The following is a 26,644-nucleotide window of genomic DNA, read 5'->3' on the forward strand; positions in this document are numbered from 1 at the left end:
ACAATTTCATCTTTAAAACATGTTCATTGGAGTGAGTCTGGCTGACTTCCAGAAGTGAGGAGCTGTAACTGGTTGGTTGGGCTGTAGAAGTATATTCACTCAGGTGAGTTGCCACTGATTGATTAATAGGCTTAAAACCAGTTCTGGTGGTTTCTTGTTACCATGGCTAAAAAACAACTAGTCTTTTACTAAAAGTGTGGGAATTATTATTTTTAAAGCTGCCTTTCATTCCTCCCTCAGCCATAGTTGCAGAAGAAACCGTCAAGAATTGTCCAGATCTTCACTACTGTTATTGATGCACCTTAATTGTTCTGTTTGTAGGTATGCGCTTTTTGGTTTGAGAGTGAATCGTATCATTTCTCTTTGTTTTCTCTTTGAAGCATCTAATAAGACAGTGGCTGCATAGAAGCATTTAAGGTTCTGGCTAACAGATATATAATAACAGTGAAACAAACAAGAAAATCTGAAAGGATTATAAGAAGAGACCAGAAGGCACTCTGAAAATATAACCCTAGATTTCCCAGGCTTAACCAAGCAAACAAGTTCTTCCTGTTGAAAGGTGCCAGGGGAAACAAACTTGATTGGAGAGTTGAAACTTTCAGCCCCACCCCAAGCTCCCCTACCTCCTGCTAGGGGAGAGGGGCTGGAGATTGAGTGAAGTCACCAATAGCTATTGATTTAACCAACTGCACCTAAGTAATGGAACCTCCTATAAAAACAAAAGGACAGAGTTCTGGGAGCTTTCAGGTTGGTGAAAACATGGAGGTGCAGGGAGAGCGATGTGCCCAGGGAGGACGTGCAAGTTCCGTGCCGCTTCCCCCCTACCTTGTCCTATGCATGTCTTCCATCTGGCTGTTCCTTAATTATATCCTTTTATACTGAACAGTAATCTAGTAAGTAAATTCTTTTTCCCGAGTTCTGTGAGCTGCTCTAAGAAAATTAATTGAACCCCAGGAAGAGGTTGTGGGAACCTTCAGTTTATACTTAGTAGGTCAGAAGCAGGGGTAACAACCTATATTGGGAGTGATGTCTGAAGAATGAGTGTTGCGAAGATGGTGAAAGGGGGGCAGCCTTGCGGGACTGAGCCCTCAACCCTGAGATCTGATGCTACCTCCAGACAGACGGTGTCGTAATTGTGTTAAGTTGTAGGACACCCAGCTGGTGTCACGGAATTGCTTGATGTGTGGAAAACCCACACGTCTCGCGTCAGAAGTGAAGTAGTGCTGTAGTAAAGTACTGAGAATAGAGGGGACACACAGGACTGTGTTGCTTCTTTACAACAGAATATAATTTTTTATTATTACACTCTTGCCTATATATTGATGGAATAAGTCCATTTTCAAACAGCTCTTCTACTTCCTGAAAAGGAGACTAAAAATCCTTCAGCATGAGGCGGGTCTTTTCTTTTATCGTTACAGAGACTGAAAGCACAGACATGCTGGGACTATTTCACCCAGGTACAGTGTAAATGACAAGTACAAGGACATCATCAGAGAGGAGGTAATGGCAGCAGGTGAGTAGGAGAAGAATAAGGGTAAATGGAAGAGCTATACCTGGAGCATGAGTTTGCCTAATGTATTACACAGCTTTTGGGGAAGGTAACAAACATTTTTTGCCCTGAGAATCCCCTTAACATTTGTGCAGTGGGGGGGAGTTTTTCCTCTGCACCTCGGTGAAGTCCACATCTCAGTTAGTTCTCATTGCTTATTGATTCACTCCTACATAACCAATGGTCCATACAGCCCCTTTTAATTAAATGAGAAGTCTCAGTTCAGAATTAGAAGGTCCAATCCCATGGTCATCAACGCTTGAGTCTTCACTCCAAGGAGAGAGGTCTCTTCCTCCTCCCCAGCAGAGACCTATGGCTAACTGTCACTGTTCTTAGGGAAGGAGTATGGGTTGGCTTTTGTCCTCTGTTCCAACTCACTTCCTCCCTCAATCTCAAGCCCCAGATTAGAAGAAGAGGGAGATGAAATACAGAAGTTAGGACATTACCTGCCTTGCTGGGCAGCTCACACTCTGGGCCTGCCAGTTCTTAAAGGCTAACTCTTTCTCTTCTTGGCACAGCTGGGGGCTCTATGGAGCTTCTTTGACAGGTACAAATCCATTGCTTTTGGCTCACAATCCCCCACCCTCCCCCTAGCCCTTAGATACGGAACCACTCCACACAGACCCTCACCTGCTGGAATCCTGTGTCCTCCTCAGTGATCCCCTAGGCTAAGGTGGAATGTGAAAAAGCGTTGTGTTGGCTCTCTCTCCCTCGTGGACCCATATCTAGGCATGCATCCACTAACTTCACAAACTCTGAAAATGCAAATCAGCGAAAACACGGCACTTCTGTCCTTCCGACAGCCCCCTCCAGCTCCTCTCATGTTCTCAGATGTCAGGAAGGATATATGTCTCCAACTGTAGGGAACATGTTTCAAGCATTCTAAGTGGTCTCATGGAAGCTTCTTTCCTTGGACCCAAAGTGGAGGTAGCATCCTGCCCAAGTCACCTGGGGAAGGAGAGTGGGGACCTAAAAGCTGTAGTCCTCTCCAAAGACATCCTTTTTTTTTTTTTTTTTAACAAATTCTCTCTCCCCTCTCCACATTTTGACTCCTTTTAATTCTTGCAATGACTAAGGTGTCAAAAAGTATTGAAAATCTTTTTTTCTTTGAAAATTATGCATTTTTGGCTTATTACTTTGATAGGCAGATCTATTGCAGTAGTTTTCAATCCCATCCAACTTAATACACATATTTAATAATAAATCTTTTTGTCACCCTCCTTTACTACCATGGAGTAAAATTTATAAATAATTAAACCTACCTATTTATATAATTTCAAAGAATCAATACAATGCATCAACTGTGAAATAAAATAGAAATAATATTTTATGTATACATATAGTAAAATAATATACATTTCAGTATTTAAATGTTCAGGCGTGGCTCCATTAGAAAAGAAAAGGAAGAGGCCAGGTGTTTGCCCTCACTTGTAATGAGTAAACTTGGATTTAAGAAAAGACAATATTCAAATGAATATTGTCAACATTTCTTCTCTGTATTTGTCATTTTAAAATAAGGGATAAATAAATATATTCAGAGTTGGATAGATGAGAGAGAAGGGTCCTTTCAAAATGGATTCAACAGCTATTAAGGCAGAATGATCCATTTTGGCAATTCAAATTCTACAAGCAATACTGCCTTCAGTAACATATTTTGAATTCCTTACCAACCCCTAGGAACTCTGAAAACATTAAAAGATTGTATAAAATCTTTCCTCTACCTGTACAGTAATTGCATTCCTAGAAAATTCAGTATATATGAAAATCATGACAAAATATAAAGACTTGTCACTTGTGAGATATTCGAAAGCAGCACAGGAGACAGGACAGTTCTTCACTGTGTAGGCTGTCCCACACACCGCCAAACATCTAGCCTCCTTCCCAGCCAGTTAAAGGCCAGTTGGACCCTCCTCCAATCATTGCAACATCCAAAAAAGACAAAAAAGTCCCAAATTTCCAAAACTTCTCCTGGGGAAGCGCGGCATATCTTCTCCCACTGAGAATCACTAATCTATTGTCTCATCATGCCTAGAACAAAACTTAAATGTTACATCTGTTATATCCTGATGGGAGAAAAAAGAAATGTAAAATCTTTTAAGAGGAGTAAAAGGAAAAAAGGTCTCGACCAAGAGCACAGTCTTGACCAAGTCACAGTTCACTGTGACTAAATGCTACTATCAGAAGTTTACACCTAAGTCAAGATGCTTATTATTTTCCTCTTACTTAGCATCTACCTGATTTCTCACTTGAATTTTGTTTAAAAACTTTCCAAAGGACAAAAGGTGATGATTAGGTTGATGACAAAAAGAAACTTAAAAAAAAAAGAATAAAGTTAAGCTTTTACAACATTTCTTTACAACCTAATGTGACCAAAAATACTAAATCTGAGTTAATAATGTCTGTGCTATTAATTTTCAAATATTAAAATTTTTCCTGGCTGAATTTCCAAATATTAGCTTTTGTCATCTAGATAAAATGCCTAGACTGGTGTTGAAGCTGAAGGCATTTTTTAAACAGTGGTACCCCTTGTTATGAGAGAAAAAAACCCTTTGTATACCTGCTTTATGCAACTGATTCTTATTCAGAAAAACAAAGTACAAGTGACGAATGGTTTAACTGACATCCTACAAATATATATATATTTATATATATACATCCTACAAATATATATATATTTATATCCTTGGGCGCCTGATGTAAGGGAAGCAGGGCTATATCTCTCACAGGCTTCTTCTCTCCAACCATCAGCTGCTGTGAGCTACTCTTTAGGAAGCTGCATTATGAATGAACAGATAAAAGCCTCATCTCTGCCCTTACATAAATTTCCTCCAGAGAGAAGACGAGTTTAAACAATGTTTCCTGTGGGGTTACACATGGACCTAGTCCTCTGACTCCACCTTTGACTTCTGTGTAACCCTAGGGAAATCTTGATTCTGTCTGGAACTAGTGATTCTGCTACTTTAGCTTTGTTATGCAAACGTACATAAACAGCAGGCGTGGTTTGTATGTTAAGACCTTTATAGCCCCTCCCAAGCCGTCCGACATTTAGTGTCTTTCAAAACACTTAGGGCCAGAAAATAAAGTTACCAGTCTCTGTCCATGTAGATATCACCCTTGGTATCTTCCCACGCTTGTCTCTTTGAGAGACCGGCTCTTAGAGCACGCGCCACAGAATTTCTATCTGAGAGGTTTCATTATTGTATCTTTTTGTGTTACCAGTGCAACCTTTCTGAAAATACTAGAATATTGTTTAGTAAAGGCCCTTTTTCCTCCACATTTGGCCTTATTTTCAGGTGTGAAAGCCTATACACAAACCAGTTATGAAATTGAAGAAGATGGAACTAGAGTTGCATAATTTACATTCAAGCCTATTTGTATATTTAATGGCTTCTTCCTTAAGCACATAAAATAATATTTAAATTTCTCAAAATTGCATGTCATCAGAATGCAAGGCTCTATAAATATTATCATAGATCACCACTCTAACTGTAATAAAAAGTTCTGCTTGAATAATTATCCTTTAAGATGAGAGCAAATGGAAACAATTTAGACTTTTATCATCTGTTCATATTAGCTAGAATAGTTCAATTTTTAGTAATACCATGCCTATGTTTACATGCAAGTTTTTCAACTATATTATGATTGAAAAATAATAGAACTATCTACTCTAAGACTGACAGCTTTTTTTGTAACTCCACATCCAGCCAAGTGTGGAGTAGAAAATGACAGAGGTCCAATCCTATGGCTTAGAGAGTCAGGCTACCTCCCCAGGCAGTGAACTCTCTCTCTGGTGATCCTCAAATGAAGGTTTGAATTTCTTGGGGATATAGGAGAAGAAATTCCTGCATTGCATGTGAAATTAGACTGGATGAAGCAAAAAATGTATATGCAACAAGATAGATGATATTGTCTATTAACATGGGGAGGGGAGATCGGTCCTCTAGGGGGAAAGCAATTAGACCAGTGGCATGGGCTGTTGTCTTCTGACCACCCTGAATGCATTCACACTCATTTCCTTCCAGAGCAACCATCCTTTTCACATTCTCAGCCCAACTGCTTCAAGTAAAACTAACTCTACCTCTGGGATCCAGGAACAGAGCAACCATAGGCTGAGCCAGGCAGCACATTCCAGCTCTTGGCCACACTGGTGATTTCTAGAGTGGGAACCAGAAACAAAATAGGCCAATCAGGACCAATAAGCTCAATTCCAAAATTTTCTTTGCAGCATCAGGGAAATGAAGTATCTCTTATGCTGCAATGCCTATCACCATGCTGTGAGACTGAAGCTTTGCAAAGATGGATAGCAGAACGTGAAAATGGAGACACTCTTAGAGGAAGCAGAGTAGAAGAGTGGATTTGGAGGATGTCTTTTGAGTTCTGAACTGAGTCACGTCTGTTTATGAACCATTAAGTCTTTTTATTTATTTATTTATTTGTTTATTTATTTATCTATCTATCTATCTATCTATCTATCTATCTATCTACCTGATAAGGCAGTTTGAGTTGGATCTTTTGTAATCTGGAAAAAGAAAAAATGTTTAACAGATAAAATGGGGATTATAATTCTCCACTCCATTCCCACTACTAAGGATGATGTCAGATACACAGTAGGTGCTCAATAAATGCCTGCTGAATGAATGAACAAATTCTCTGAGGGGACTTTGAGCAGCAGGAAGGACCACAGTTTGGCTCAGAAGAGGAGAGGGGTGAAGAAGAAGTGGACACTGACAATGGGTTGGGGAGGGGATTTTTTTAGAAGGACAGGAAAGGTTTCTAGCAGTTATTATTATAGGCAGATAGAATAGGGGGTCCCCAGAGACGAAGAACCAGACGTAGCTTTCTTGACATAAGAGAAGCCATTTTAGGGCTAAGCCATTTTGTGATCTAAGCCTGGCCACAATGCTTGTCCATGCAGAAGAACAAGTCTCAGTAGGTAGTGATTTTTAAAAGAAAAACAGAATGTTCAAGAGCATACAGCTATTACCAAGCCAGGAAATTTCTTAACCATATCAGATACACAAAAAAATCAGTTGTTAAGACTCCCAGTTCTGTTTCAAAGGTGAAGATTAGCCTGATGCACGTTCCTGAGCTGTTTTACAGGATTCAAACCCCCTTGAGCACACAACCACCTAACTAGCTGAAGCCGGAGAATGGATAATGCTGGCCCATGCTGGCCTTCATGGCTCCAGTCAACAAGGACATGGGCTCTGTCAACCTACAATGACTTTTGCCCCAATTCTACGCTGAATTCTCCTAAATATGCATGCATCTTTAGCTTAAAACTTCCCCCAAGTAGCGGTTTGAGAGACACTGCTTTGGGAAATATCCCCCTGTTCTCCTTATTTGTTGCAAGTACTAAAATCCTTCCTTCTTCCTATCTTTGACTTGGCTGTGTCTCTTGGCTCAACACTCACCAAGAGGCAAACCCAGTTTTCAGGTAATGTGAGTGTGAAACTGGGGGAGATGGAGAGAAGTACAAAGATTACTTTCAGGAACTTTTGCTCCGTGACAAGCTACATATAAGATTTCTGTACACAGAAAGTATAACCTAAGTTTTTGTAGTCTGCTATTCAAGGCCTTTGGAGTTAGACTTACATCTTTGAACATGAGTTCCTGCAGAAGCTGACTTCAAGGCAAAGCACACTTGCCAGATTTAATGAGGATTATCAATATGTATTTAAAATTCTTTAAATAGAAATCAAGTTCAAATGTGTTGATAAAAAATAGGTATATTTTGACCTTTTATCAAGAGACAAAAATAAATGGAACTTTTTTCCTTCAAGCATAGCTTTGATTTAAAAGTTGAGACAATTTAACAAGATAATTTGAAATGCCTACCACATAAACCAGTGGTTATTTATTTCAATAAATTCAACTCAAATTTTTGGCCATCTTATTTTATTTCTTACAGGTTCCTCTTTTATATCAAGTTTGCTTTTTTTCTTAAAGAAATGCTTTACTAACCTTTACAAATAAAAAGGAAAAGAATATATTATAGAATCATAAATTTGATTATGTAAATTGATTTTGACAATCCTACAACTTTCATAAGCTGAGAAAACCATTTACGATTAGCTATAACAGTAATATTTATGATCAAAAAGAAAGAAAGCAATGTTTCTAACAGAACTACTACCAGGCAAACATTAACCAGCTGAATATTTTAAATACTGCAGTAGCTTTTGTTCCATTGAGCACAGCTTTTTTATGAAGGAATCAAGGAATATTTTCAGCTTCTTTGCAAAGAACCAATCTATGTCATGATGCTAAGATAAGTATTCTTTACTTAATCTCTGTGAGACACTATCATTAAATCTGTGGGTCTTGGTCATACTCAGAGACTTAAAGCAGAATGACAGAAAATGAAAACAAATCTGAAGGCTCTCCGTGACACCAGGGACAATAATAGAGACATGACTTAAGTTCTATAGTAACTCTCTATGTGAACTTAAGTATCTTTCTTAACTTCTTTATGTCTCACTAACTCACATAAGGCGAAGGACCTCTTAACGGGTATTAAAGTTGCACTCTATTATTGCAACATTAAGAGCATAACACTTAAAACATGTTAGTGAAAAAGGAGAACATCAGAAACTAAAAGAAACAGGAACTGGTGATATTTGAAATTATTTCTCTTTGAGCAAATAATAATGTGTCATTTGTTCATACTTACTTAGTTTATCACTATTTTAAAACTAAAGCATTTATTTAGTGATTTTTTAAAGACAGGATATATCTCCAAGGGATATATCAAAATTAGGAAAACATGTATAGTTTGAAAGTAAAATAATTATTTACCCTTTGGTTTTTTTTTTTCATTTTAAAATGTTTGCTTTTATCTCAAATAATATTAAAAAGGATTTTTAAATTAACAGTGGTGTATAATTTTTTCCCCTTAACAAAGGTGCTGGGGATTGAACCCAGAACCTCGTGCATGCCAAGCACATGGTCTACCACTAAGCTATACCCTCCGACCCCCAGTGGTGTATGATTTTTACAAGTTGGGAAACCATGACTTAGTAGGCTTAAGGATATCTTGTAGTAACCTATAATAAAAAACGAATATGAAAACGAATTTATGTATATATATGTATGACTGAAACCTTATGCTTTACACCAGAAATGGATACAACATTGCAAACTGGCTATACTTAATAAAGATAGATAGATAGATAGATAGATAGATAGATAGATAGATAGATAGATAGATAGATAAATAAATAAATAAAAGCCAAAAAAAAAGAAGATGAAGCAAACTTGGGAACTAAAAACTCAGGAAACATAATTATCTATGGAAAGGGATACCAGGCGAAAATACTGTATTTGTTTGACATTCTAGCACATTTTCTATCTTGAGTAGGATCCCATTTATTTTAAAAAGTGAAGTGAAATTCAGAGTTATTATGACAGAGCTTCCTAACCTTTACCAGATCTTGGCTCACACAGAAAACAATCCCCACATGATGCTCTGGGACAGTGGATGAGGTCGCACCAAGCTGAGACAACAGCCAAGGACTCTGGGCCACCCTCAGGCATAACCCAGTGACTGAGGGGAATCAGTATCTCCACACATCTGTGTCCACTTTTGCATAATCTGTGGGGAAACTTTGCTCTTCAAAATGAAAGGGCGCATAAATCTCCCACCACTTCTGGAAAACAACTCAAAATGCACCCATTCACAGTAATGAGACAGTAAATATCCACTATGTTACTGCAACACTAAGTATTCTATACAAGCTATTTCAAGAAAGATGCCCGCAGTATATTACTTCTAAATCCTTAAAAAAAAGTCCCAAGATCTTGTGTATTACTTCTAAATACTTTTTTAAGTCCAAAGATAATTATGACTATTTATTATATGCCAGATGCTGTTTCCACCACTCTAAGAGAGCTAATTCATTTAAATTCATAACAACTGTATGCGGTAGATAGTATTATTATCAATATCCGCCCTTAAGATGAGGAGACGGAAGCTCAGTCAGGCTGTTAGCAAACAGCAGAGCTGAGACTGAACCCAAGTAACACCTACAGAACTCCATGACCCTAGTCACTGCACAGTTCTGCCTCTCTTAAGGTTGAATTCAAATGTAAGTCAAGATTCTTACTTAGTACACATTTTTACTTCCAGTATTAATGTCCTTTATTATTAATAAGCAATATACAATCTCCCCTTTTGTACCATGAGTAGTCCGAGGGCAAGAATCACTTGTAACTGCAACCTGCACCCAATACGGCTTTATCAATTCATTCATTCAACAAGTCCAGTACTGAGCACCTAACATGCAGTAGGTGCACTAATGGGTGCTGGGAGTGTAAGATGAGCAAGCCAGTCTCTGGCCTTTATGTCCTCACAGTTTGAGGTGGTTCCTGAGCTGTAATATATTTTGACAGATGCTGTCGCAGTGGCATGAACTAGTACAATGAGGACACAGAGAAGGAAACAGCTAATTCTGCTTAGCAATATTAGAAAAGAACTGAAACTTGATAATACCTTTAAAAGACATTTATTTAAAATTTTCCATAATACATATTAAATTTTATAGTTTCTACCCAAAAAAGCACTTAGCTGAGATGTAAAGAAGTATGGGGAACTAAAACGCTGAAAAACATGATGCAGCTAATTCTTTTGTTGTATGTGTTGCTAATACACAAATAATACACACGTATACAAACATATATTTCTCACATCTCACAATCACATCATGTGCAAAGTTACTGCTAACCTATCATTATTTTGTCGCTGTGTTAGAAATTTCAATGATACGCCTTAGGATTAGACAAGTTTCTGACAAAAGCTCACCTCTTCTCTGACATTATTAACTGATTTTTTTTCTCTTTTTTATTGAGTGTTTCTTATGGTGCCCTTCCGCTAATGCATTTCTTTCCCACATCCATGTTTAGTACAGTTTCTCATGACAAATGTCGTATTAAGAGGGAGCAGACATCTTTCAAGCCCTGAAAGCATTATTGTCTATTATTGTTTTTTTTTAAGTTTGGGGGAAGGAGGTGATTAAGTTCATTTTTTTTTTTTTTAGAGGAGGTGCTGGGGATTGAACCTAGCGCCTTGTGCATGCTGAGCATGCACTCTACCACTTGAGCTATGCCTTCCCCCCACCTGAAAGCATTATTATAGTAATGTACAGGAAAAATTAGCAAGGGATCATAATGATTTCCTCCTTCCCTCCCCCCTCCTTCCCTTTCTCCCTTTCTTTCTTTCTGTCTTTCCTTTTTTTTTTTTTTTCTTTTCTTTCTTTCTTTTTTCAAGTAGAGGAGAGGTTTAACTTACTGGGTAGTAAGTCACCACAAAGATATGACAGCATAACAGAAAATAACTTTGAATCCCAAAGCCCATATTAATGTACTCAAATCAGGATGTGGCTAACGGTTACTACACTTGATTTTAGCCAAAAGGCAGAGAAGAGATTAGGATATGGTTAACAGTTGACTTAATTTCTATAATAAATCTGTTTGAATCAATTCACATTTAAAAATTACAATAAGCTTTCTAATTGTATAAGATGTTACTCAGCATGTAACAGATATTGCTCTCTGAAAGAAAAATTTAGTGGTGGGATTAGCTGCCTTGCAGTTTCCTTGGAAGCCACTTACTTTTTTTTTTATTACTACTGAAGTACAGTCAGTTATAGTGTGTCAATTTCTGATGTACAGCACAATGTCCCAGTCATGCATGTAAATATATATATTCATTTTCATATTCTTTTTCATTAAAGGTGATGCTTTCTTATTGTTATTTATTACAAAGAAAGTATTTTACCACTGTTTAAAACTCTCTTTATTATCTCTTTAAGTTCAGTTTTAAAGTTGAGTTATGACAGTTTGATCCTACCATGTTCAGCCCCACTTGAAAAGGAGCAAAACTATTTCAGAGTAAGACAGTCTGTAAGTAGAGAAGGGCAAATCCATAGAAATCTTGTTTCACACCATTTGAAGGAATCTTAAAGGTACAATATATGCCCCAGATGTTAAAAGTCCTGGTTTCAAACTCTATCTCAGTAGCCAGACAGTAAGAACAGTATAGTAGTTAAAGGTCCCTGCACTGGAGACAGGCTACCTGGGCTAAATCTCCATGAATAGACTGCTAACCCTATGACCTTGAACAAGAAAGTAGAGAGAGTGTGAAGGAAACTCTAATTTGAAAAGATACACGCACCCCAATGTTCATAGCAGAACCATTTATAATAGCCAAGACATGGAAACAACCTAAATGTCTGTCAACGGATGACTGGATAAAAAAGTTGTGATACATATACAAAATGGAATGTTACTCAGCCGTAAGAAAAGAATGAAATAATGCCACTTGCAGCAACATGGATGGATCTAGAGATTATCATATTAAGTGAAGTAAGTCAGACAGAAAAAGGTAAATATCATATGATATCACTTATATGTGGAATCAAAAAATTTACAAATGAACATTTTTACAAAACAGAAGTAGACTCACAGACATAGAAAACAAACTTATGGAAAGTAGTGGATGGGGAGGATAAGGTATAAATTAGGGCTTAACATATACACACTACTATATATAAAACAGATAAACAACAAGGACCTAATATATAGCACAGAGAACCATATTCAATATCTTGTAATAATCAATAATGGAAAAGAATCTGAAAAAGAATATATATATATATATATATATATATATATATATATATAAACTGAATCACTTTGCTGTACACCTGAAACTAACACAACATTGTAAATTAACTACACTTAAATTTAAAAAATGGTTTTAAAAAAGACAATAAGAATAGTGATATTACGTACTTCCTAGAATGGTTTAGATGGATTAAATAAGAAACTCCTATTCAGGAGTCTGGCATGATCCTGACACATTGAATTTGATGCTCATTTGTTGTTGTTTTTGTATAAAGCATTTCATAGTATGTGACCTACAGCAATCAGTGGAAGGTAGCTATTACTGTCCCAACAAAAACACGTGTAGTTGTCATGTTTGCTGATTTGGGACATTAAAAACTATAGTCTCCACATTAAGCCATTTTTTAAGATCTAGTCCAACCATTCCTTCTGTCACCTATCAATTAGAGCTGGTTGATAAGGGAATCCATTCGGTGTGAAAGAAAGGATCTAGCAGAAAACTCATGGAGAATGAATTGGCAGAAATTCAGGAGCCAGTGCCAGGGGAAGTGCTAATTACATCATGAAAAAAGGAGTTTTCCTTTTCTTCCCCCACAGCCAAGAGGCCAGCCAGGAAAGCACAAGAAGCCAGAAGAAATACAGAAGAAATCTGAGCCTACAAAGAGGTAGACATTTAATGTCTTTTCTTTTCTTTTTCTTTTTCTTTCCCCTGGCTAGGCTAGAAATATAATCATACTTCTCTACTGGTAAAAGCTGGTGAGAAGGAAACTTTTTTTTTTGCTCTTTTGCACTTTGCTTTTTCGTTCAGCTTTATTGAGATATAATTGATATATAAAATGGTGTGAGTTTAAGGTGCACAATGTGTTGGTTTGATACATTTATATATTGCAAATGATTACCAGCATAGTGTAGCTAACACCTCCATCCCATCACATAATTACCATTCCTTTATTGTGGTGAGAATATTTAAGATCTACTCTCTTAGCAGCTTTCAAGTATATAATTCAGTATTATTAGCTATAATCACCATGCTGTACATTAGATCCCCAGAACTTATTTACCTTATAATTGGAAGTTTGTACTCTTTGACTAATATCGTTCCATTTTATTCACCCTCCAACCCCTGTTAATCACTATTCTACTCTTTACTTTGTTCAATTCAGCTTTTTAAATTCCACATATAAGTAATATGTAAGTATTTGCCTCTTCCTTTCTTACCTATTTCACTTAGCATAATGCCCTAAAGTTTCATTCAAGTTGTCACAAATGGCAGAATTTCTTTCTTTCTCATGGCTGAACAGTATATAGATATACATATATCTGTATCTATATATACATCATATTTTCTTTATCCATTCATCCATCCGACAGACACATTGTTTTCTTATCTTGATTACTGTGAATAATGCTGCAATGAACATGGGAAGACAGGTATCTCTACAAGATCCTGATTTCAATTCCTTTGTATATATGCCCAGAAGTGGGATTGCTGAGTCATATGGTAGTTCTATTTTTAATTTTTTAAGGAACCTCCATACAATTTTCCATAGTGGCTGTACCAATTTACATTCCCATCAATAGTGCACACAGGATTCTTTTTCTCCACACCGTCATCAACACTTGTTTTCTCTTGCTCTTTTGATAATAGCCATTCCAATAGGTATCAGGTGATCTCTCACTGTGGTTTTGACCTGCATCTCCCTGATAACTAGGGATGTTGTGTGCCTTTTCATGTGCCTGTTAGCCATTTGTATGTTTTTGGAACACTATCTATTCAGTTCCTCTGCCTGTTTTTTAATAGGGTTGTTTGGTTTTTGCTATTGAGTTGTATGAGTTCTTTACATATTTTTGGATATTAATCCCTTACCAGATACATGACTTACAAACATCCTCTTCCATTTCATAGGCTGCCTTTTCATTTTGTTGACTGTGTCTTTTGCTGCGCAGAAGCTTTTTAGTTTAATACAGTCCCACTTGTTGGTTTTTGCTTTTGTTACTGCACTTTCAGTGTCATATCAAAAAAAAAAAAAAAACATTGACAAGACCAATGTCAAGGAGATTTTTCCTATGTTTTCTTCTAGGCATTTTGCAGTTTCGGGTCTTATATTTAAGTTGTTAACCATTTTGAGTTCATTTTTGTTAGCAGTGTAAGATAAGGGTCCAATTTCATTCTTCTGCATGTGATTATCCAGTTTCAGTTTTCTCAGCACTTTTTATTGAGTATTTTCCCTATTGAATACTCTTGGCTCCTTTGTCAAATATTAGTTGACCATAGATTCAAAGGTTTATTTCTCTTGATTGTTTCATTGGTCTATGTGTCTACTTTTATGCCATTACTATAATGTTTTGATTACTTTGCTAATACAGTTTCAAATCATAAGTATGATATCTCCAGCTTTGTTATTCTTTCTCAGGATTGCCTTGGCTATCTGGGGTCTTCTGTGGCTCCATACAAATTTTAGAATTGTTTTTTGTATTTCTGTGAAAATGCCATTGAAATTTTGATAGGGATTACATTAAATCTATTCAAGGAAACAATTTTTAATTCAAAGTTAACTAAAGGACCTCAAAGAGCTGGGACCCCGGCCAGTGGGCAGGTGGAGGTGAAACCCCTCTTACAGTCCACTCATCAGACTAGCTCTGGGAAGGAGGAGTGACTTTTTCTAATTCGTACAAAGTGCCTTACATGCAAGGATGACCCCAAATCCTGAACCCCTTACACGTTTTTCTGGCCCTAATCTTGTCTCATCTGTTGTCATTTTGCCTTAATAAGTTTCTAAATTTATCTAGCTAACTCTAATATAATTTGAAACCAGGAATTTTCTCAGAGCAGCAGAGAACTGGCTACTGCTTTTAGGCACTTTTAACATCTCCCCATTGGGAGAGACCCACACTCCGTGCTATGGGTCTTATTGCCACTATGTAAACAAAGTCACTCAATACAGGGAAAATCTGCACTATCACTCCCCATGGCAGCACTCACCTAAAGAAGAAGAGGAAATAGAAATCATAGGAAACATGAATATGGGGCTTTGGTTTAGCCTTGTCAATCCTCTCCAAAACTACAGCCTGCTTCTAAACTTCAACACTTAACTAAAAACCTATGTTTCCCAAGGCCTCCTTGGATTTCTGTATTGTCCTCACTTCTGACTGACTGTAGGAGTCACTGCATTTCGTACCAGCTACACAATACTTCATTACAAACTTCCCATGCTTATTCTGAAGCCAGACTACCTGGAGTCAATTGCCAGTGTCACCAGTTACTGTGTGGCCTTAAACAAATTATTCAACATTTTTGAGATTTCGTTTCTTCGTTTGTAAAATGGGGGTAATAACAGACCTAACTTGTATGACGATTGAATGGTTTAGTATTTTAAAGTGCTTAAAACTTTAAAAAGTGCCCTGGCATATGATGAACACTCAGTAAATGTTAGCACTAGTAGCAGCTGTGCTCAGTCTCTTATTACCTGCTACCATGGTGTTGAAACACTGAGCACCACATTCTGCTTGGATCGTTCTCCTCTGGGTCAATCTAGCTGGCGCTCCTGGTTCCTGAGTCTGGCTTAACCAATTATGAGTTCAATAATCATGACAGGTAAGACCGTATTTCATATAATTTTTATACAACCATGGACTATTTTATGGGGTTAAAAGAACTGGCTGTTCAATATTGTATAAGTGTGACATGGAACAACTGGCTGTCCACTTCAAATAACAATTAAAGGCAAAGGTGGCTATGTTGTTCTGAACATTAATATCTACATTTTATCCTTTTAATTAAATATTTGACTTTAGTCCAAAGAGGTGCCAACATAATTTGATTTTGAAAATTCAAACTTCCAGAATTCTTTCCAGCCTTAAAGGAACCAAATGAAAATCTGCATATTGACACAGCACACATAGAACTGTCCTCAATTTTCAGTGTAGGAAACCTACACACAATTATTTCAGCAAATTAAAGGTAGCTTTTAAAATATACTATAGATGTTTACCATCCTAACAAATCTTAGAACCACAGAATGTGTGGGCATCTAATTTTTTTTACAGACCTAATCATGCTCATTTACTTAGTCCTAGTATTACAGTTCTTGGTAGATTATTAGCTGTGTGACTTTAAGCCAAGTGTCAGTTTCCTCACCTGTAACAAGCAAATAATAGAATCTCTATTCATAAACGTGTTGTGAGAATGGAATGAGTTAATGGTCCTTAGCCCAGTGCCTGGAAGGAAAATGATAGCATTCATCATAATCACCATCTTCTTCCACACACCTCAATAACTCACATCTGTGTAATACCTTTTAACTGATAAAATATAAGAAATAGTTAAGAAAGCAAACCTACAATCATTTGAGCAAAATAACCAGTGCCTATGGCTGGAAAGAATTTAGGTAAATGAAGAAACCAAAAGATATTAAAAAGTTTTCTTTTTTCTCATCCATGTCTATAAACGGTGTTATCTGTCCCACCCAGCCATCCCTTCTTTGCATGACTGTTCTCAGGAGCAAAAAGGTAAAATGTTTAAGTCACTCAGCCAAACTTATGGCTATTCTTAGAAAAAAGTGCTGTGTGTCCCCATGAAGCTTCACAAGATACAAAAATACCTAGAGGGTGTATTTTCATGTGAACTGGGTCTATCTTTCTGGTTATTTGATAGGTTTCTTCAGCCATAGTTACTTGACAGAGGGTACATAACACTAGATGCAGTAAATTATGTATTTCTATGAAAATAAAACTAATGAAATAAATAAAATACTCAGTTTAGAAGAAGTTTAAAAATGGGCAGATGGCCAGAATATTTTTCCAAAGAAGATATACAGATGGCCAATAGGCACATGAAAAACTGTTCAGTGTCACTAATCATCAAAAAAGTGCAAATCAAAACCACAATGAACCTATAATGAAAAAAACTGAAAATGAATATATGTATGTATATGTATGACTGAAACATTATACTGCACACCAGAAATAACACAACATTATAAACTGACTATACTTCAAAAAAAAAGAGAATGCAAAAAAAGAGAGATACTACCTCACACCTGTCAAAATGTCTTACAATGGACTATTACTCAGCCATAAAAAGAATGAAATTCTGCCATTTGCAGCAACATAGACAGAACCAGAGGGTACTGAGTTTAGTGAAATAAGTCAGAGAGAGAAATATAAATACACTGTTATCACTTATATGTGGAATCTAAAAAATAAAACAAATAATATATAACAAAACAAAAGCAGACTCACAGGTATAGAGAACAAACTAATAGTTACTAGTGGGGAGGTGGAAGGGAGAGATGCAAGATAAAGTTATGGGATTAAGAGATACAAAATACTTGTATAAAATAGATTTTAAAATAGGGGTATATTGTACAGGGAAATATAGCCAGTATTTTGTAATAACCTTAAAACAAGCATGATTTTTAAACTGTATAATTTAAAAAATGCTGTTTTACTAATCTTTTTACCCATATAGTACATTGCATATGTACATACGGTACATAGTAGGCATATGAGAAGTAGAGTGAAGAATTAGAGAAAAATTCATAAGATAATCTTTCTCAAAATTTGCCTTAAGATGTAGAAATTTTTCTTCATTCCAAAGCTACTTCCTTGCTTCAGATGACCTTGAACTAACCTTTTTCTCTGAACACTGCAGCTTACCTCAGTGCACTGTCAAGCCCCAGACAACACACAGCAGAGCCTGGCTCAACTGCACATAAACAGACTATTAATCATTTCAAACTACTAACTCCATTTAGTACAGTAATTTACACACTCAATAAATGTTATTGGAGGTTATGATTAATAGTATGAACATTAAAGGCACACAGTAGTCAATAAACACCTGTTGAATACTTGATTTAACAGTAAATTGAGAGTGTTTAGCTAAGAGTAAAAACGACTTTTTTTAATCTGGAGTTATTTTCCCAACGTGTGGCGTTTGCCATTTCTAAATCACCATCTAAAGTGTGTTTTCTCTTCAAACCCTACATTTTTTAAAAATGTGTATACTTTTATGTAATGTCATAGAAAGTGTTCTACTTTCACACATCAATTAGAGAGAGAATAACTAAAGTAACAGATTACTAAAGACTTAGGGCAAAATCATTTGTTATGAAATGCACCAAAGCAGTAACTTGAAACTCACCAAGAAGACCTAATAAAATATAAACTAAAATTAGCAACTGCAGACTACTGAAAATATTTTAGTATAAAATACTCCTCCTTTTGTTTTTAACAATCTTTTCTAAAGGCTAGATCAATTAATCCTATTTATCACAAAACAGCAATGGTAGAACATTCGCAAGTACCTACATCTAAGAAGTTTTCACAAATTTAAAAATATATCTCTTTTGCTGGCTTTGAAGTATAGCCCTGACTATAAAATGTGTCATTTTCTAAATGAAAAATCATTTCTTTATCAGATTTCTGTGTGTTTTTATCAGTTTTACAGGTTTTGCTTTCCTTCTCCCTTTGACGGTTTTTAAATAATTAAAACATCAATTCTGCAAATTAAATACATCATAAAAATACTACTAGGTATACATGTTTAACAACTGATCTCTACCGCACATACATTTACAAACACAAAAATCACACATACAACAAGTTGTCATACAACATGATCTTATCTATATTCCATAGGACTCAAATCAAACAGACTATATCACCATATTGGAGATCACATTTTAAATCAACTCATTTCCACAAAATTCCTTTTCAGTTTTATTGTATGCTTTTTTTTAATTGAAGTATAGTTAATTTACAAAGTTGTGTTGGTTTCAGGTGTACAGCAAAGTAATTCAGTTATACATATATGTATTCTTTTTCAGACTCGTTTCCATTATAGGTTATTACAAGATATTGAATATAGTTCCCTGTGCTATACAGTAAGTCCTTGTTGCTTATCCGTTTTATATGTAGTAGTGTGTATACATTAATCCCAAACTCCCAATTTATCCCTCTTTCCCATTTCCCCTTTGGTAACCATAAGTTTATTTTCTATGTCTGTGAGTCTATTTCTGCTTTGTAAATAAGTTCATTTGTATCATATTTTAGATTCCACATATAAATGATATTGTATGATATTTGCCTTTCTCTGTCTGACTTACTTTACTTAATATGATAATCTCTAGGTCCATCCATGTTGCTGCAAGTGGCATTATATCATTCTTTCTATGGCTGAGTAATATTCATATATATGTGAATATTACACATATGTAATCATATATATGTGAATATTACACATATTACACATACACAAATATATACCATACACATATATATACACATACACATATATATATGTACCACAACTTCTTTATCCATTCATCTGTCGATGGACATTTAGGTTGCTTCCATGTCTTGGCTATTGTAAATAGTGCTGCTATGAACATTGGTGTGCATGTATCTTTTTTAATTAGAGTTCTCTCTGAATATATGCCCAGGAGTGGGACTGCTAGATCAGATGGTAATTCTATTTTTAGTTTTCTAATGAACCTCCATACTTATCTCCATAGTATTTCCATAAAATGTAATGTATTCATAAGTAGTAATATTGAATTCCTTTCATAATCACTTAGTATTTTTAATATACCTGATCTGAATTTCAAACTCATCAGTTTTGATGAGTGATTTTAATGGAAATGAAATAATGTTTTATAAGCAAATATTCACTGAGATTAGTGAAAAATTCATAAAGCTTCAAATCACCTGTGTTCTATTTTCTATTTATTTCTTCTTATACCTTTTCTTAGTAATCTGTCTTGCTCAGTGGCATCAGCTAATATCTGTGATAATAAATTATCACTGAATTTTTACAGAAAGCCTTGAAAATAAAGATGTAAGGACCCAAGGGAGAACTTCGAACTATAGCTTAGTCATCAGTGTGGCTCCTGTATCTCCTAACATGATGCTCTCCATGGAATTGTACTCACTCACTCATTTCATCACAGATACTCTTAATTTCAGTAAATATGTGCCAAGTTCTGCACCAATCACTAGGGTAAACAAAGAATAAGACCTGGTTCCTTCCCCTAAGGAGGCTAGAAGCTACCAAGGGATATGAGTCCTAAAGGGGAATACAATAAATATACCATAAATGTTTGGTAAGGGACTGCAATGCACTTGAGAGGGAATGAGGTAGATGTGAGCAACAAATATCTGTGCAGTGCTGTCACTTGCTCACTTATTTGTAAGGCCAACTCTCATTTCATTTTTCTATGTATTGGAACACAATATCAAACAACAACTTACTCAGAAAGGAACCATATGTAAAATTAAACAATTGTTTGGGGTTGTCAAGGAACTAGTTCTCCTGTTATTAAAATTCTTGCATATTAACTACAAGTACTTCTGCTGATGGTCCCATCATTAATCCACAAATCCTGGGAATGATGGTACCCTAAAGGACTCATGAAAAACTAAATTAAGATAACTGTCTAAAATAGTCCAGTGTTAAATCAACCTTCATTTCTCCTGTAAATTTAATATACCTTAGATCATTCTTAGTATCAAATTACTCAACATATGGTCCAAATCCTTCTGTTTAAAAATAGATACTCACTTGAACTTTATTTTGATTTCTAACCTGGTTTCTTTGGAAACCACACTGTATACAGAAATAAATTTAAATGACAAAATCAAAAAAATAAAGTAAAATAATCCAGTATTACGTATACAAAGTCTACTTTTGGATGAAGTTATCTAGTCTGTACACATGTGTACATGCGTGTGTGTGCATTTGATTAATTTAAGGTGCACTGTGTCCATCTGATTAATTTAAGGTGCAATAGGCATTCCCATCTTCTGGGTCATTTTGCCAAGTTCTGTTGCCTTTTTCTGTTTCCGTGCTTCTTGGTATGCTGACTAATAATAATATTAGAGAACTAACTGACTTGTATTGTTCTGGACTAGGGGGTAGTTACCATAACTAACTACATTTATTTCCTTGTGTTTAATAGCAATAAATAGTTAATTCTTCTCAAAACATTTTAAATTGATCAGGTTTAAAGAGAAATGTATAACAAGATAAGCCTTTCTGACTTTTTTATCTTGGCCTATTCCAATCATCATTATATTATGAACAATTCTTGAGATAATAAGCTTTATTTTAATTTTCACTTTTGTGTTTGATTAAAAGTATAAGTTTATAAGCAAAAAAAAAGGCACTATTCAATTTTATCTAAAAATTTAGTGCTCCTACATACAATAGCCAAGACATGGAAACAACCTAAATGTCGATTGACAAATGATTGGATAAAGAAGTTGTAGTATATTTATACAATGGAATACTATTCAGCCATTAAAAAGAATAAAATAATGTCATTTGCAGCGACATGGATGGACCTAGAGATCATTCTAAGTGAAGTAAGCCAGAAAGAGAAAGAAAAATACCATATGATATCACTCATATGTGGGATCTAAAAAAAAAAAACAGAAAAGAAAACAAAGGACATTATGAACTCATCTACAAAACAGAAACAGACTTGCAGACATAGTAAATAATCTTATAATCTTATGGTTACTGGGGAAAGGGGGTGGGAAGGGATAAATTTTGGCGTTTGTTAGCCAGTATATATAAAAATAGATTTTAAAAAGTTTCTTCCGTATAGCACAGGGAACTATGTTCAATATCTTATAATAAACTTTAATGAAAAAAATATAAAAACTAATATATATATATATGTATATGCATGACTGGGAAGTTGTGCTGTATACCAGAAATCAACACATTGTAATTGACTGTACTTCAATTAAAAAAAAATGTCATGTGTGTGTTGGGGGTATAGCTCAGTGGTAGAGCTTGTGCCTAGCATGCAGGAGATGCTGGGTTCAAGTCCCAGTACCTCCATTAACATCAAAAAACATTTTTTTAAATTATTTAAATAAACATATAAAAATAAATAAATAAAAATACTACTGTTCCTGAGTAGTAACTGAATAAAAATTTCTACTTGTTTCAGATTTTGAGGGACTCTTCCAATTACTTCAGTATTTCCCTGATGGTATATAGGTATCTGTTCATTCTCACCATGATCAAATCGGACATAATAGCCAGGCAACTAAGAGAACTAGATTCTGATTCTTTTTCTCTGTGACTTGAGAAATATACTTAACTTTCTTCTTTCAAATGTCAAAAGTGGAGTGGGGAGAGTGAAAAACAAAAGTCTCTAAGTCTCCTTTCATCTTTTCTGCATTTTCAGCCATTTTTTTAAAAAAAAAATTCTTTGTATACGAGGCATTGGGCTGTAAACTAAGAATACAAAGGTAAATAATAATACATGGTCTCTGCTCTAAGGAGTTCAGAGTCTATTAGGAGAGAGAGAACTATAAACATAATTGTAGGCCTATTCGAAAAAAACAGTATTAGTTAATATTTAATGAATTTAATGCTAAGTATTCTGCATGTATTATTTAATTTTTTTCTCCACAATAAAATAATCGTTAAGGAAATACCATCATTACCCACATTACACAAGTGAAGACACTGAAGCCTGGAGAGTTTGTGTGACTTGACCAAAGTCACACAGCTCAAAATAAATAGGGGACAGAGTTGAGATTTGAATTCTAGTGGCATGACTTCAGGGTCCATGCCTTAACCATTGAGCATCTTGTATCCAGGAGGAGGAAAAATAGCACAGAATATGAAGACATTAAGTATAACCAACAAGGGGGCATAGGAGACACACATCCCTGTTTTAACTGGGACAGTCTGTTTTACTCATGTTTTCCTAGGATCATTTTTAATAATGTCCCTCAAAATGCTTCATGGAGATGATAATTATTCGGTCATCCTATTCATAAAGGAGGTTACATTTGAGCTTGTATCTAAAAAGGCAAATGGGAGTTTGCCAGCTAGAGAACGGGAAGAAGGAGGCTGCTCCAGGCAAGAGGAACGTGAAACATCCAGGCAAGGAAATGGAATACAGCTCAGGAAGGAGCCTGGGCGCTGGAGCAGAAGGCCCGCGGGCAGATCTCAGCCCACCATGACTGGCTGCAAATATCCCCTGTCTCACAACTAGAGTGAGCTTTGGAAAATAAGTGACAACTGCGCCAGTCTTCTGACAAAATCCTGTTACTGGGCTCCCATTGCCCTTAGAATGAAGCCTGAATTCCTTACTGTAACGTACAAGTCCCCAGGATCAGCTTTGCCCCGTCTCCGCCCCATCATGATCACCTTCCCCGGTGCCTCCCTGTGCTCCGGCCTCACCCTCTCTTCTCTGGCCCACTTCCAGCCTTTCACATGATTTCCCAATTCCTCAGCGAGGAACTTCCCTGCCTAAAGTAGTCCTCCCCACCCCCTGCTCCACTGAATTATCTATCCCAGCACCTCACTTATGTCCCTTAGCGCCTCATCAGTTAACTATTTTGAGTGTTTATGTTGTGTATTTATTGGTCATCTTGTTCTGACACTAGAATGTCAGCCCTCAAGGGCAAGAGCCTTATCTGTCCTGTTCACAGGTGCCATGCAACACACAGGTGTTTTGTGAATGTTAGCTCAATGAATGAAGTGTTAGGTGTGAAAGGAAAATCAAAATGGAATCAGTATTGCTAAAAGAGCTCTCTAAGATGGAGCCAGTATAACTGAGCAGGACCCTATGGGGTCCTCCCAGGACAGACCCTTCCCCATATCCTCTGGTTTAGCTCCTTTCCAGAGTACCTAGATAACAGTATTTGATGCACATGTGCTGAGTTGTTTTACAGACGTGAAAACCACCTACCAAATGAAGACAAGAACTACTTGATGACCATGAGCACATCCTGGAGCCTAAGAATTGATAATGTTAGTCCCGTGACACCACCCTGTTACCCCAACATCAACCAATCAGAGAATTGTGCATGAGGGGATCACAGACCCTGCAGCTCCCACCCCTTCACCAGGCCTTTAAAAACGCTTTACTGAAACCCTTCAGAGAGTTCGGGGTTTTAGAGCACAAGCCACATGTCTTCCTTGTATTGGCCCCTTTACAATAAACGCTGCACTTTCCTTCACCACAACCCAGTGTCAGCAGATTGGTTTTACTGCCTGTGGGTGAGCGGACCCAAGTTTGGTTCAGTAACATTGGGAGGCCACTATGGAAGTGTGACTTGTGCACATCTCAGCCTGGATGGAACCCAACCTTTGACCACGTATTGTCTTAATGAAGGCACCCAGAATATCTGCCAGAAACTCACGATACTTAGCGGACCCTAAAACGACTCCTGATAGTCATCTACTTATCAGGCCCTACCCTAAAACAAGTCATGATTCTTTAAGGACAAAAATTTTCTTACTTACATCAGAGTCAGTCACAGTTCTTCCCAGGCAACTTTTAACAACCTGCGGCTTTTTGTCCTTACAAATCCCTGACTCGTTTTCTTCCCCGGAAACCTCCTTCAAGGTTACCCAAGTCCATGCCTCTCGAAGCGCAATTCTTGAGACATCAAATAGACTCCTGCATTTTTTTTTCGGTTGACAAGGTACCTCACTGAAGCTATTACACTCCATGAGTACTTGCATTTTTAAAGAAGATAAAAATAAAGGGCAATGTCTAACACATGGGACTAATCCTCTAATGTTAAATATGAACGCATAGGTGGGAAAGAAACTCTTCTAAATACTTCAATTGTTCAATCTTTTACAAGATATTCAATTTTGCCAATCACTTAACTGCCAGAGCCACTGTTAAGGACAACCACAACAGCTGCAACAGTCAGTGTCATCGTCCTTTGTCATATTCTGTGCCGGGTACTTTACACACAGCATCAGCTAGTCTTTTACTTGCTTTAGGGCAGAGATATCTTTCTTGTCCCTTCACTCCATTACTTACCAAGGACCTAAATATCGAAATTTTAAAAAAGAAGAAAAGAAGACACTAATGAACTTAATCTACAAACAGAAACAGACTCACAAACGTAGTAAACAAACTTACGGTTACCAGGGAAGAGGTGGTGGGAAAGGATAAACTGGGAGTTCGAGATTTGCAAATACTAACTACTGTATGTAAAATAGATTTAAAAAAAAACAAATTTCTTCCGTATAGCACAGGGAACTATATTCAATATCCTGCAGTAACCTATAATGAAAAAATATAAAAACACATATATGTATGTATATGTATGACTAAAACATTATGCTGTACACCAGAAATTGACACATTACTGGCTATACTTCAATTTAAAAAAACAAAAAGAAAAAGAAAAAATGGCTACCTATCTGGTTCCTAATGTACCTATGAGAATAGCACAGAAAATCAAAATAGCTTATTTCTCTTTTGCAAAGTACATATGACAAATTTTTAAACATTGCTCATATTAATACTATTGGCATTCTCAGTAAACCAATAAGTACATAATTATCTTTAGTGTACTTTAAGGTAAGATACTTTTAACACTCACTACAGTAAATTTCAAAACAAACTGGCAGGCATATAAACAAAAAGGTGAAAAGTTTTAAAGGTATATGATGCACGGGAGGTTATATGAAACTCAACTGGGAGTGTTATCAAAATGAGAACAGCCTGTTAAGATGAAAATTGGAAAATCTTAGCAAACAGGAATTATATTAGGAAGAGAAATACATTAAGAAAAGCATAAGAGACTTTTTGTAATGAATTTTAATTCTTTCCCCAGCCTTTGTTGTTATTTGCTAATGTACTTTGTGAAGGTTGAAAACTGACGTTTATTTTCTCATTAGCTTCATTCTTTTCCGCAGACATCAACTCCTTTCCCGGACCCTCACTTCAGAAATACATAAAACTAAAATGAATATGGTATATATTTCCCCTTTTAGTACTTACATATACATTAGTATCACAATGAAATCAAAATAGCTTAGGGTAAAATGTGTGTTACCTACAGAAGCACCTGGGGGAGAAAAAAGCATGCTGGGTTAGTGACATTGTAAGAATTTTTCTCATTATTATCATACAAATATTTCTATTAAAAAATACAAATGGAAGAAGATAATTTAAATAGCCAACTTTCTGATTGCCTTTTCATCCTAGAAACACTGGAGCATTGACATAAACAGCAACAAATAATGATTAAGCATCTGTCACTCATGTGACACTATCTTTAAGCTCTGAGGATTGTCTAAAGAATTTTAGACAAGGGCCTCTCTGTATGATGAGCAAAACATCCAGGTAGGTACACAGAATATATACATGTTTGCAGTCAACAACCAACCAACCACAGGATTTAGATGATAAAGGGATTAAGTCATAAAAGGAAAGCGTGAGGGCGGGCAGAACTTGGTTGTACCAGGACAATGAGCCTGGATAGGTTACTTACGCTCTATTGATAAAAATGTTCAGAAGGAATAATAAATAAGGATTACATAAGATTAAACCAGTTAGTGTATGTAAAGAACTTAGCATATAATAAAAATTAACAAATGTAGGCAGTGGCTCTTGTAGGAGTGATGGATGTCCTTACTAATGATTGTGGCAGTTAGGTGGTAGATTACAGAAGGTATAGACAGCTTTTAACATG

At 36.1% G+C, this 26,644-nt stretch overlaps 1 protein-coding gene and 1 pseudogene across 8 annotated transcripts in view; both read right to left on the reverse strand.

Annotated features, from left to right (window-relative positions):
- Positions 1–26,644, reverse strand: part of MAPK10 (mitogen-activated protein kinase 10) — a 441,578-nt gene that overhangs the window by 282,021 nt on the left and 132,913 nt on the right. The window lies entirely within an intron of this gene.
- LOC116276823 (U2 spliceosomal RNA) lies at positions 10,817–10,973 on the reverse strand (annotated as a pseudogene).

This window comes from Vicugna pacos, chromosome 2 (assembly GCF_048564905.1).
Source record: "Vicugna pacos chromosome 2, VicPac4, whole genome shotgun sequence".
Taxonomy (NCBI): domain Eukaryota; kingdom Metazoa; phylum Chordata; class Mammalia; order Artiodactyla; family Camelidae; genus Vicugna; species Vicugna pacos.